The sequence below is a fragment of the Suncus etruscus genome, chromosome 1, assembly GCF_024139225.1.
Source record: "Suncus etruscus isolate mSunEtr1 chromosome 1, mSunEtr1.pri.cur, whole genome shotgun sequence".
Classification (NCBI taxonomy): Eukaryota; Metazoa; Chordata; class Mammalia; order Eulipotyphla; family Soricidae; genus Suncus; species Suncus etruscus.
The window spans coordinates 37,233,396-37,246,911 of NC_064848.1; positions in this window are offsets into that span (position 1 = coordinate 37,233,396).

A 13,516-nucleotide genomic window follows, 5' to 3' on the forward strand; every position below is an offset into this window, starting at 1 on the left:
TCAAACAAAACCACATAACTTGAACCTTCTAGACCCGCCTCCCAATTAGAGGGGGCAGTAATGGAGGCACCAAGACCAACAGTTATAAGACCACTAAGTAATAAACTAGACACAGAAGGGACCACGCATTCTAGCAGCCCCTGGGTGGGGGGGAGAGTGGAGGATATGGGAGGCAGGCTGGGAGTGGTTGTGGGAGGAGAATTCCGTGGTGGGAATTCCCCTGATTCAATGTAAATATGTACCTGGAATATTACTGTGATTGATATGTAAGCCACTATAATTAAAATAAAAATTATATTAAAAAAGAACAAGGTTAAAAAAAATAAAGAAGTGATTCTTGATGGCAGAGCCAATAGTAATCTCTGAGTACTCTTGGGTGTGAATCAAAACCCCAAAATAACCAAACAATTTAGGTTGTTATACTCTGTCTTGGCATTAGCCACATCCTATAGAATGGGTGAGCAAAGGTTTATCTTTATTTAAAGACATCCTCTATTCTGTTGTTGCACATAACCCAAATCCCTATAACGTTATAGCACTCCACCATGCATTACTTTTGTCCTTCTTTGACACAATTTCCCTTCATGCATGATCTTCCTTCTCTTTTTCTTGTGAAGAATCCTACATTCTTTTTTTTTTTTTTTTTTGGTTTTTGGGCCACACCCGACACTGCTCAGGGGTTACTCCTGGCTGTCTGCTCAGAAATAGCTCCTGGCAGGCACGGGGGACCATATGGGACACCAACCACCTTTGGTCCTGGATTGGCTGCTTTCAAGGCAAACACCGCTGTGCTATTTCTCCGGGCCCCTACATTCTCTTTTTAATCATTTATTTCTATTGTTTTTATTTTTATTTTTATTTTTAGTTTTGGGGAACACACCTGGCGGAACTAGGGTTATATCATGGCTCTGTGTTTACATATCAATCTTAGAAAGGCTCAGGAATTTCTGTGTCACTTGGAAAATAAAACCACGTAAATTTTATTCAAGGCAAGTGCCTTATACACTGTGCTAAATTTAGAAAAACAAAACAAAACAAAAACTACAAAATTTAAACTATATTTAAAGCCAGCTTGACTATTTTGGATTATATATATATTTAAATTTGTGTAATGCATTCTCTTTCCTGTGTTCAGATATAATAGCATTTATTCAATTTCTCAAGTGATATATGTTATATATACATATACATATATAGAAGAAAAACTAAGTGCTAAATGAAAGAATGAAACCATACCAGACTATGAAGCTTCTAAGATAATAATAGAGATATAGTATTAAATGAAAGAGGCAGGAAAATTCTTGTTATATCTTTTTGAATATTTTCTGCTTCAGTGTAGAGAAACATTTTCAACTGCTATATCAAAACACCACTAGAGATGATAATATGTAAAATATCCTTATTTTATTTAACCAGAAATTACAATCAAGTTGTAGAATTAATACTTTGCTTTGGTTTTCTTTCTATATTGCATTAGATAAATATCTGGATGAGTAAGCACACACATATAAAGCTCACTAGGTAATAATTTTAAATGTTCTAACTCATTAAAATTACTGGAAGAAAAAATGTTCTGTCCTCACTCTTTACTATTAATGATCTTCATTCAAAGCTTATATATCATACATGCCACAATGAAGATGTCAGATACTAAAATGTGCTATTTGGGGATTTAACTAAATTTGTAGATTAATCTTCATTATATTCTGTTCAAAATGAGGATGGATGACTTTTCATATAATTTATTCTACTGGTAGAAGTAAGACTAGTCAATGTAAGAGACTCTGAAGTACTGTATATGTAAATGCATATACTTCTCACACCAGTTGAAGCTCTATCAAAAATATAGACTGTTGTTTTTTGTCCATGAGCTTGTCAAACCCTTTGGAATGCCAATAAGAAATGGAAAACTACAGTCTGAGGCTTGGTTCAGATGGGTCTCAAAAATAAATTTTGAGTTAATAAACTAACAAATTTAAACAATTACTAAATGCGTGTTCAAGATGTCTACTCATATGTACCAATTTGTCACTTAAGCACAGATGTGGGACAAGCATAACTTCGTAGACATTTTGGAAATAATGTTTTATATGTTTACACACACAAACACTCAAACTCAACTTCATAGTTTCCTGCATACCTTGGATACAGACTGATCTTCAGACTTCACCATCGTTATAAACTTTGTTGCTTTCATTACCAGTAACTCTTAGGGGAATTTCTAAAAGTTTGAAATATATTTTGAAATCCTCATTTTAGCTTATTCATTTTACTCTTAAAGTATTTAAAGGAGGGTTATTTAAAAAAGCAAACTCATTTTCAAAAAAAAAAGGTATTATCAAAGTTTTATTTATAATTGTCAAAACTTGGTAGTGATAAGATTACCTTCATTAGGAGAGAGATAAATCAATCAAGGGAGATATATATTATCTAGTGTTATTCAATGATCTATCAAGTTATAAAAGAACATGGAAAAACCTTAACTGAATATTATGAAATTACATAAATTAATATTAATAGGCTGTGCATCTATAAATCCACCAATTTGATAACCTATTAAAGGGCAAAACTATGGGAATAATTAAAATTTAGTTATTATGAAGCATTGCGGTCAGAGAAAATGTGAAAACAAAGGACAGAGCTTTCTAAAGGCAGTATTATATCAATAAATGATAAAATGATGCATATACGTCATTACGCAATTGTACATCCCACAGAATATGCATCACTAAAAGTAAACATTTAGATATGTAGAACATTATAATAGTATCAGTAGGAATTCTTTAAATGTATCAAATACAGCATTTTGCAGATAAAAGTTAATAGCAGAAAAAGGCTTTATATGTTGTATTTATGATAAAATATGTTAAAAAAAACTCTGTTCCTTCCATTTAATTTTTCTTTGAATCTAAACCTACACCGTAAAAAGGAAGTTTAAAATTAAAGGTGGTAAAAAAAACTGATATTTTAACAAAACAGCAAAAATGAGGCAAATTATTAAAATCAACAATGGAATCAATTTTTAATATTAATGGAATACCATGCAGTAGCTAATATATTGAAGTCATGAAATTTGCCTATACATAGATGGACAAGGAGACTATTATTCTTAGTGATATGACTCAAAGGTAGAAAGATTGTCATAGAACAATATCACTCATCTATGGGTATAAGAAAAATAAAGACAATATCCAGAGATAATAGTAATGAGATCCAGGTGGACTAGCCCATGATATGAAGTTTGTTAAAAAAGAGCAGTGAGTGAAATTAGAGCACTAATAATACTGTCAATTACCTTGTCAATGGTAGTGTAAGAAAGAGCTAGAATGCCTGTCACAGAGAAAAGCAAGTGGTGGGAGTAGGGGAGGTAAATGGGGGTACATTGATGGTGGTAAAAATGCACTGGTGAAGAGTGGTGTACATTCTATAACTGAAATCAAACTAGGAACATTTTTGTAACCATGGTGTTTAAATAAAGAAATCGTTAAAAAAATAACTAGACTAAATATATTTATTCAAAGTATTCCAAATTGATAGCTCTTTTTCTGAATTTCTAGATACTATTTAAGATGCTGCCAATTAGACCTGATCAACACTAATGTGATCTTCCCAGTCTGATTTTCAGGTCGTGTAGCATAAAATTAAAAAGCTGCTGATACAAAAATTATCACAGCTGGATATTAGAAGTTGCTTCAAGGATACTAGCTTATGTATGACTGCTGTGTGATTATTTATACAAATTTGATATTTTAATTATAGTTTTATGGTTATTTTCAAAATCGTAAATAATTACATGATAGTTTAAATCTACTGTATTGATCATTAAAATATCAACCATAGCTTTGTTAAAATAAAGTGGCACATCATCCTTAAAATGTTTATTTATGTTGTAGATTATTGCATTTTATTTTATCAAATAAAGAGACAAAATGTTTGCAGAGAACATCTAGAAAAAATGTATTACCTGTAGCATATTAAAGATATATTAAAGTTCCAAAACATAATCTATTCAAAGTAGCACAGTATCAAGTATGCCAATATTTAGAAAAGTTACTCAATTATTTTATGTTTCTATTTTCTTTTACTTTAATTTTTTATTTATTTACTTCTGAGTGCCTGGGTTTGTGTGTGTTTAATAGAGATCACTCTTTTCATTTGGAAACTGAAGATGTCAGGACATTTTTCAATCTTAAGAATTTATTGGGATGAGCATTAAAATCAAGAAAATTAAATTTATGAATATAGTACTTTTTAGTTTGTTTAAATTATAGCTTCTGTTTCTTTAATTTCTGTTAGTAAGTTATAAATTTTGTCTGTATTGTAGTAAACTTTAAGGTTTTTTTTTGTTCACAAAATTAGGTGTTCCTTAAATACTCAATAAGTTATAACAATATTTCCCAAGACTGCACAATCTTTACTTTTGTTGTCAATTGAGTTAGGTTTTAAAGTTACTACTATGAATTTTTAAAGAGAACTTTTTCAAAATACAATTTGTTATAAAACATGCAGTACTGCCATATAAATCATATCAGTATAGATATGAAAACTCCAGAGAAATATTTTAAGCAACAGCTGGAAACTTGCTGGTTTATTTAAGGGAAGATTTTTCTGGAGAACTTAGTAAAAAGAAATGGATAAGGATTTAGGAAAAAAGAACAGATTATGTATAATAAATATGGAATATGTATAATAAATACAAGGCAAGATTATAGAAAGGGTTTAAAATAAGGTCCCACTGTAAAAGCATATTTATTAAATATGGAATATCATACTCCAAACCAACACACAGTGAGAAAGTAAGGTTAGATAGAGTCTCTCATCACAAAGACCAAATATAAGAAAAATAGCTATTGTAATAAATCTGTCTGGAGTAGACTATTTTCTGAAATTAGATGGAATATTAGGTTCCAGAAGAACCTAATTTTATATGGTGTTATTTTCATGAACATCGCTCTAGAGCTGCTAGTTTTTCTATATATTATAATTTAATAGACGGGTAGTAAAAAAAGAATCACTGGATTATTTATTCATTTATCCACAAGACAATAAAGTAACACTGATGTTAAATTTATTGGTTTTGTTCTCTAGGCTTACTAGTGGTGCTGTGCTCAAAGATCACTCTTAGCAGGCTCAGAGGCCCATAAGTAGGGCCAAGGATTGAACCCTAGTTGACAACATAGACCAGTGCTTTCCTCATTGTACTATTTCTCCAATCCCCTTTACACTCACATTTAATCTATACTTGAAGAAAAGAGTAAAATATCTTAGAGACAGAAAATATGGATGCATTCATTGTTTCCTAAAACATAATAGAATTTCAAATTCCATCATGTTCAAACTGGATCTTTGCTTTCTTGCTCTTTAAATTAGTGTCACATTTAAATAATAGCCTTTCAATAAAAAAATGTCAGTTATCTTTCAATTATTTCATTTTTCATAAAAAATTTTATTATTAGAAAAAATAAAACTACCATCTTAAATTTTGCTTTTGAAGACATCTGTAATGCTATGAAATCAACATGATATCTTTCCTTGAGATCATAACATACTAATATTTTATATGACAGGTTCGTGTTGAGTTATTTTTCAAATTAAATTTCTTTCTTTTTAGAATGCTTCTTTGCTCTTTTGTGATCCAAATGACTTGAGTGTATGTGAATTTGTAGATACACAAAAATGTACATATTGTTTTGTTGTTGTCAATTTTATTTTTAACCAACCTTGAATTATTCTGTCAAAGTTTCCATCCCATTTTTGTAACATCAAATCATAAACGAAGTATCATTTCAATCTGTGCTCAGTAATTTAAATTGATCAGGTCCCAATAGGTTCAAGACTAATTAATTGGAAAGTAAAGAAATATTATTAAGGTCGTGACCTTAATATAAGTTTAGTTCTGTTTCTGTCTTCATTGGTGTAGAGGAGTGATCCTATACATTGTATAACACATTTGTTTTTGTTTTCTTAGTTTCTAAGGAATTTCAGGTTTTCTCATGTTTTTTCCTGAATAAGCAACATACCGTACTAGTGAATAGAGAGGAAAAACTGGTAGCAAATAGTGAAATGGGTTCACTGGTATATTTATAGTCTTATGTAAAGTAACAATTGACCTCAAAACTTGTAGAATAAAAATAAAGATAAAAAAGACAAACACAACGTGAATATAAATAAACTTAGAAATAAGCATTTACTTATGCAACAATAATTATATATTATTTCAAATAACAAGCAGTTAAAACTGTTAGTTATATGTCCTGATTGTGTTTTCCAGGGAAATAACAATACAATAACATATTATATTAATCAAAATGTACCATTTGCTGTATTTTTATATAATATAAAAATTGTCTTGCATTGGTAGGTATTCTATGATAAAATTATTGTATCTGCTATGAGTCACTGTACAAGAGGTAGATAAGTCTCGGATTTTTTTTTTTTGGTGAGGTATAGAAAAGATATTGCTGAATAGAATTTACATGAACTCTATGCTGCAGGTCACTCTTATCAGGGATCGGGAATCATGATGTGCCAAGGATTGAACCCTGGTTTTATGCATAAAATGGTATGTTTCTTCCAGTAAGTCACCTTTCCCATGAACTCTGAATGCTCTTTTTATTAAGAAACATATGGTAGGGCATTTGCCTTGCACGAGGCTGCTAACTTCAGTTTGAGCCCATTTATCATATTTATATGGTTGCCCTAGCACTTCCGGGACTGATTTCTGAGGACATAGTCAGGAGTAACCCCCGGCCGGTGTGACACCCCTCAAACAAAAGAGATTAAAAAAATGTGACTAAAATAAGAAAAATAGTTTGGTGAGGTGATAATAAAGTTAAAAAAGTAAAGTCAATGCTATAGGCAATCAAAACTATAATATCACTCCCTCTATCTGGTTATTGTAAGGATGAAATTTTATACACTTACAATACTTAAATATTGTCTTATATTAGGACAGTTAATATTGACTTAATTCCAAGAAGCTGATTCACATGGAAGCAGGAAATATTAACATGACTTACAGTATATATTTCCCTAAGATGTTGAATTGATTCACCACACATAATTTTCATAAATGCAAAATTATAAAAACATAATACTGTTTTATAAGGATCCACTGTGTTATCCTAATTAAAATTTACTGACATATATTTTAAAATTATTTTTTACTTATGGAACATAATTATATTTTATAAGATAAATAAGAAGACAAAGAAGTATGCTGTTCAATCTGAGAAATTTGTAAAAGGGACGAGTTTGTGATATTTATTAGAAATAGTTCCCTATTCATATGGACTGAATGAAAACAAAGTTAGTCTATAATATGTTCACAAGGAAGCTAGATATTCTTCTATTCCAGTCACATATACTGAAAAATTAATGAAACCTGAAACATAATTTTCCACCTCGTAGAATCATCTGATAAGTAATGTCTGATGATAAATTTGGTTTATGGTGAAATGCTAGATTCAATCTATGGTAGTAAATCTTCCAAACTGACTTCTCTTTTAGCCTGCAAGCCAGACTCAATATAATGTTCACTAACTGTCCCTTGAATCAATCCCAATTTAACATACTAGTATCCCCTGTAAAAATTTCTTTTATATGAGGTCACAAAGAGTTCACATTAATACTGAAAAAGAAAAATTCTGAGTAAGGTAATGGAAATTCCCTTTCAAATACATTTCCTTACTGCACTATATTCATTTTTACTTGAGGTTACTTTGCTTGATGCATATATATTTTTCTTTGCTTTTAATGCAGATAGATATTTCCAAATCAAATAAGATTTATTACTAAACGGCTCTTGGTGAGGTGTACTTGCTTTTCCTTATGATTTCTCTTTAATATTAGCATCCATTATTTCTAAATAGAATGCTATTTCATAAAGTTCTTGACTTCTGACAATGCAAATAGAAAGAAATGTAGAAATTATAATTACAAAGAGCTATTTAGCACACGTTCACATGAATGATATTTGTATTATCCCTTGTAGGAAATCCTAAACTTAATTTTATTAATTTATTTATTGTTATTTTCTCTACTTGCTTTATTGTGTTTAAATTAATAGACATAAACACATTCCTAATTGGGATAGTTTTTGGCCTGTATCTCAAAATTCATATTTCTGCCAAGTTTAAGATTACATAAACTGAAGTTAAAGGTCAATATTTACCTCATAAACATTTAGCAAAACATTTTTATCATTGTCTTAGATGACAGCATACTCAGAAAAAAGAATGAACCAATGAAAATTACCATTCAATGTGAAGATTTGCTATTACATATTCCAAATCATTTAGATTGCTTATTTCTGTTACATTTTATTTTGAATATTCGTTTTGGAGTGATTTAATTTATATACAACTTAGATGATTTCATAGTAGATAAATCATATTTTAAATATAAAATAATTACTCACAGAAGGGACCAAATGAAACATAGTTCTACAAACTTAGTTTACTGGAAGGAACATTTTATAAACATAAATATTAAAGCATATTTTGTTGGAATTATGCAGTTTTACTAACATCTAATAAATAATTTATTTGGGGGAGAAATGCCAAAATTATTATTGATTTTTTGTTAATTCACTTATGCTGATATTTTAGAAGAACTTATATTATTGCTAAAATCTAGCAATCAGGAAATAGAGAGCCTCTATAGTAGTGTTTCCCCAAGTAAAAATAAAGGTACTCTGGAGAGCAATAGAACATTACAGAGGCTGTGGTAGTACTTTGGGTACAATTGCAGTGTGTTTTCTGTGTATGTAGAAAGAAAGTAGATTTTCTTGTGATACTCTATAATTTTTTTTCCTTTAAAGGAAGTAGATATTAAGCCCTGTAAGTTTGGTAACTTCTGATATATAGAATGAACATTTTACTTGAAATACAGCACTATGGAAAATTAATGTTATATAACTCAAGATTAATGCTTAAATTCATTTTATAACTTTATTAAGTGTTCCATAATTTAATGAAAAACAATAAAGATCTACAAAATAAAAATATAACATAAACTTCCAATTTCAAAAAAATAAGTGAAATATAAACCATGATGTCCTCTGGTCATTGAAACTTCTTGAGTAAAATATTTTATTTTAAAATCAACTTATGTTTCTTGAATTATTTTTGCCAATTTAATTATCATCTATGAGAAAGTCCTTTCTATCATAAATTTATAACATGGTATAGAAAAGGCAGATGGCTACAGTTGTTCTTGTTTGAAATTTTATCATTTGTTTTAACAGAACTATAATGTCTGAACATTTTAAAATAAATTTTCAGGGATTTAATGTTCCAGTGTCAAATCCAAAATCAATATTAGCATTATTAGTTCAAAGACTTAAGTTTCTCTCCCTTTCTCCACTCTTCACTCTTTGCAAATTAATGTTATTCTAACTTTTACTTACAGTTTGGTTCATATATTTACAATAATGTTGATTTTTATTGTTTATATATACATAATTAGCTCATATTTAAACCACTAAAAATTAAGTCCTTGATCCTCATGTTTAATAACAGCACAAAACTAGTGAGGGCTTGAATGAGTAATTAAAGTGTTCAACTGAGCAGATACATAAAGTGTAAAAATTATTTCGGACTATTCAAACTATACACTGAAAGTCTCCAATAATAGGATATTATTTTGCAGAAAGAAGACAAAGTTAGAAATGCAATGGGAATAAAGATTAATTATAGGGTGTAAAAGTATTAGTTAAGCCTATAAGTTAGTTTATAGAGAGAACATGGGTTTTATCAATTGAAATGCATTAGAATATTGTTTGAGTTATACTATTTTATTTTAAGAATTAAATCATTTAAGAACAATAAATATTACTGGGTTCATTTTAAAAGCAGGTGCAGTGATAATGCAAGTCATATGAGAAAGATCTATTATAATAGAGGGTTTGAAACCATTTGACATCTGCAAACCAGCATGAATCCATATATTGGTTGTTTAAAGCACAGTCTTAACTATTTTTGTGGCAGCATAAGTGGGAAAATGTATTAAATATATATGTAAAAGATCAATATTCTCAGCAATCAAATATATATGGAATAAGAAAGAGCAGATATAGTTTACTTACAATTTGGTTGTGTGGCTAGAAAGGACAATAGTATTATTAAAACTGATATGGTGATTCTGGACATGAAGGGCACATGAGAGCAGTGGCTAACCAAATGCAATACAATTAATTCTAGCATAGCATTTACTACATCATGCCTAAAGATCAACATAGATATCAAAGAAAAATCAAGGAAAACCAAAAAGATTGAGCCTGGAGTGATAGTATAGTGAATGAAGTGTTTGCTTTGCATGAGGCCAACCCGACTTTGGTCCCAGCATTCCATTTTGTTTCTCAAGTTTGCCAGAAGTAATTTCTGAGCTTAGGAGTCACCTCTGAGCCCTGCCAGGTGTGGTTCAAAAACCAAAAGTAAAAACAAATAAGGATAAAAGAAAAGTAAGACAAAATAAAATGTATGAATAAATGAAAACAAAAAAATATCTTCTTCCAAAATATTATTTCTAAAGAACATAAAAATGAAACCTTTGATTGGTAATAATTTTATTTTTGTGTTTGTTTCTTGGCACCCCATATGGTCCTCTGAAAATACAAGGAGTAGTGACTCCTGACTATTGAGCCACTCTGGTTGTAGGAAAAAACTCACTTCAACAACTCCACCACCCCACTAATAAATGTAGAAATTTCACAATAAAGATTACAACAGGAAGTATCTAATAAATATTAATATCACGATGTTCAAAGGTAAGTTTTCTAAATTAATCCCAACAAGATAAGATAAACTCTTAAAACAAGTTTATTTTCCTGCTATTCAATGGGAAAAGGAAAACTGTTGTGAAGATAAATTGTTTAAAATGAAAAAGAAGGAAGCTAAGAGTCACATTGCACAGCTTTCACCTAATAATGTGGCAGCTTGTGTCATCTTTTAAATGTTGAAGGGAATGAGGTAGAGAAAGAGATGTAGTTTTATAGAAAGTAGAAAGGTCTGGAATTGCAATTCTGTGGAATGTTCAAGGGAATCAGGAAGAGATGAATGTAAGAACTATTCTGCAATAATGCTGGTTTGGCTGGACTTTTTATTAAAACAATTCCTTTGCTGTGACAACCTCTGCAGAGCTAAAAGATGAAATATTCTGAAACATTCCTATTTAGAGGTACCCAAAACACTTCCCAAATACCTATAGAAAATCATACAGTATAATTACAAATATTTTCATCTACAACATGAAATTATAGTGTTATTTGCCAACTGAGAAAATATTAAATAATATATAATATCAGTATGTCTATGTGAAGATCTCAGATATTTTATACTTCTGGCAGGAAGCATTTGATCTTGATGCTTGTTTTACTGATACAAAAATGTTATTCTCTAGTCACCGTAAACTCAAAAGATTTTTAAATGTCAAAGAAACAAATGGCTTCAAGATTATATTTTTAAAAATATTAATTAATGAAGAGAAATATAATGAACAATATCCATAACATATTTTTAGAATTTAGGGGCCAAGTTTTGTGCCATAAAAATAAAACAATTGTATTTATATATTATCCAGAATATAAATGGGAGTGTCTACATGCATAAGGGAAAATATAACAAAAATTTTATGTAATAGTCACTTCTGTTAAGCAATATAACTTGTGGAAATATACTGTCAAATCTAAGGACATGAAATATATATAAAATCTGACATGGTGACATAGAATTAAGAATTATTAAGAGAGAGAAAATGGGGGCCAGTGAGGTGGTGCTAGAGGTAAGGTGTCTGCCTTGCAATCGCTAGCCAAGGAAAGGACCACGGTTCGATCCCCCGGAGTCCCATATGGTCCCCCCCAAGCCAGGGGTAATTTCTGAGCGCATAGCCAGGATTAACCCCTGAGCATCAAATGGGTGTGGCCCGAAAAAAAGACAAAAAAAAAGAGAAAGAAAATGAATTGAGTCTCACTCATCTCATGTTATAATGCAGCACATATTTTTAGTTAAAGGGAATTTTTAGAAAAATTCCATTGAAAATTAAGATAAAATAATATTTTATACAGTAATCTAAGGATATCTAAATGATTAAAGTTTTTACCCAAGCAAATAAAATCAAAGATAAATAAATAGGACAATTATAAACTAAGAAGTTTCTGTTACATAAAGCAAACGATGACCAGAATAAAAAGATATGTCATAGACTGGAAAAAAATATTATCTACTCCTCTTTGGATAAAGAGGTGACATAGTTTGACATAGAGTTGAAACAGTCAAAGCACTGATAAAATTTTACAGGAAAAGAAATATTAAAAAATGGGGGGACTCCTAAACAAATACTTCCTCAGAAAAGTCATAGAGATATCCATAAAAGGTGTATAAAATTCTATGTATCATTATCATCAATGAAATGCAAATGCCACATATGTACACACACAAATGGATATATATTGTTCATCACAAAGAATACAAACAAAACTATGGAGAAATTTATTACTTAAATTTTGAGACCAGGGGGCAGGAGAGATAGCATGGAGGTAGGGCATTTGCCTTTAATGCAGAAGAATGGTGGTTCAAATCCTGACATCCCATATGGTCCCCCAGCCTGGCCAGGAGCGATTTCTGTGTGTAGAGCAGGAGTAATTCCTCAGCACTGCCAGGTGTGGACCCAAAAACTAAAAACCAAAAAAATGTTACTTGTATAGAGTTGTGGATAACTTAGATTTGGAACAATGGCAGAAGACAATTCAGGTATCTGTTTCTGTGCATAAAAGCAAATGTAGTTTTTATTTTGCTCTATTCAAACAAAAGCAATAACACTGAAACATAATGGCTCCACTTGCCTTTTCTTGTTTTTTTTTTTTTTTTTTTTTTTTTTTTTTTTTGTTTGTTTTTTTTATTTTTGGTTTTTGGGCCACACCCGGCAGTGCTCAGGGGTTACTCCTGGGTGTCTGCTCAGAAATATCTCCTGGCAGGCACAGGGGACCATATGGGACACCGGGATTCGAACCAACCATTTTTGGTCCTGGATCCGCTGCTTGCAAGGCAAACGCCGCTGTGCTATCTCTCTGGGCCCTCCACTTGCCTTTTCATGTTCTCTTCTACTGTCATATTTATCAGGCAAAAATTAGTAAGATAATATGCATGCACTTATACATAGTAAAGGTAGGTTTATATGAAATATAGAAAATTAATATAACATATTTTAATAAAATCTCAAATATATTTCAACTTATGATATATACTTTTTATTTATGCATAAAAACTACAATTATCACTTACTGTTTTACATATTAGGATAACATTAAGAAAATGTCATTAATTTAGTCAAGAAGCCAAGTATATTAATTGCCAGAATAAAAGATTCTATGTTCTATGTCTATTCAAGGATAATTCTTACTCAATGGCATCTGGCATGCTCAGAGGGTTCATTCTCTCTAAAGGGGGAGGGAATCATTTTACTGCATTATTATCACTTACTAATATTTCATGCATCACTAAATTTAGAATACCTGATA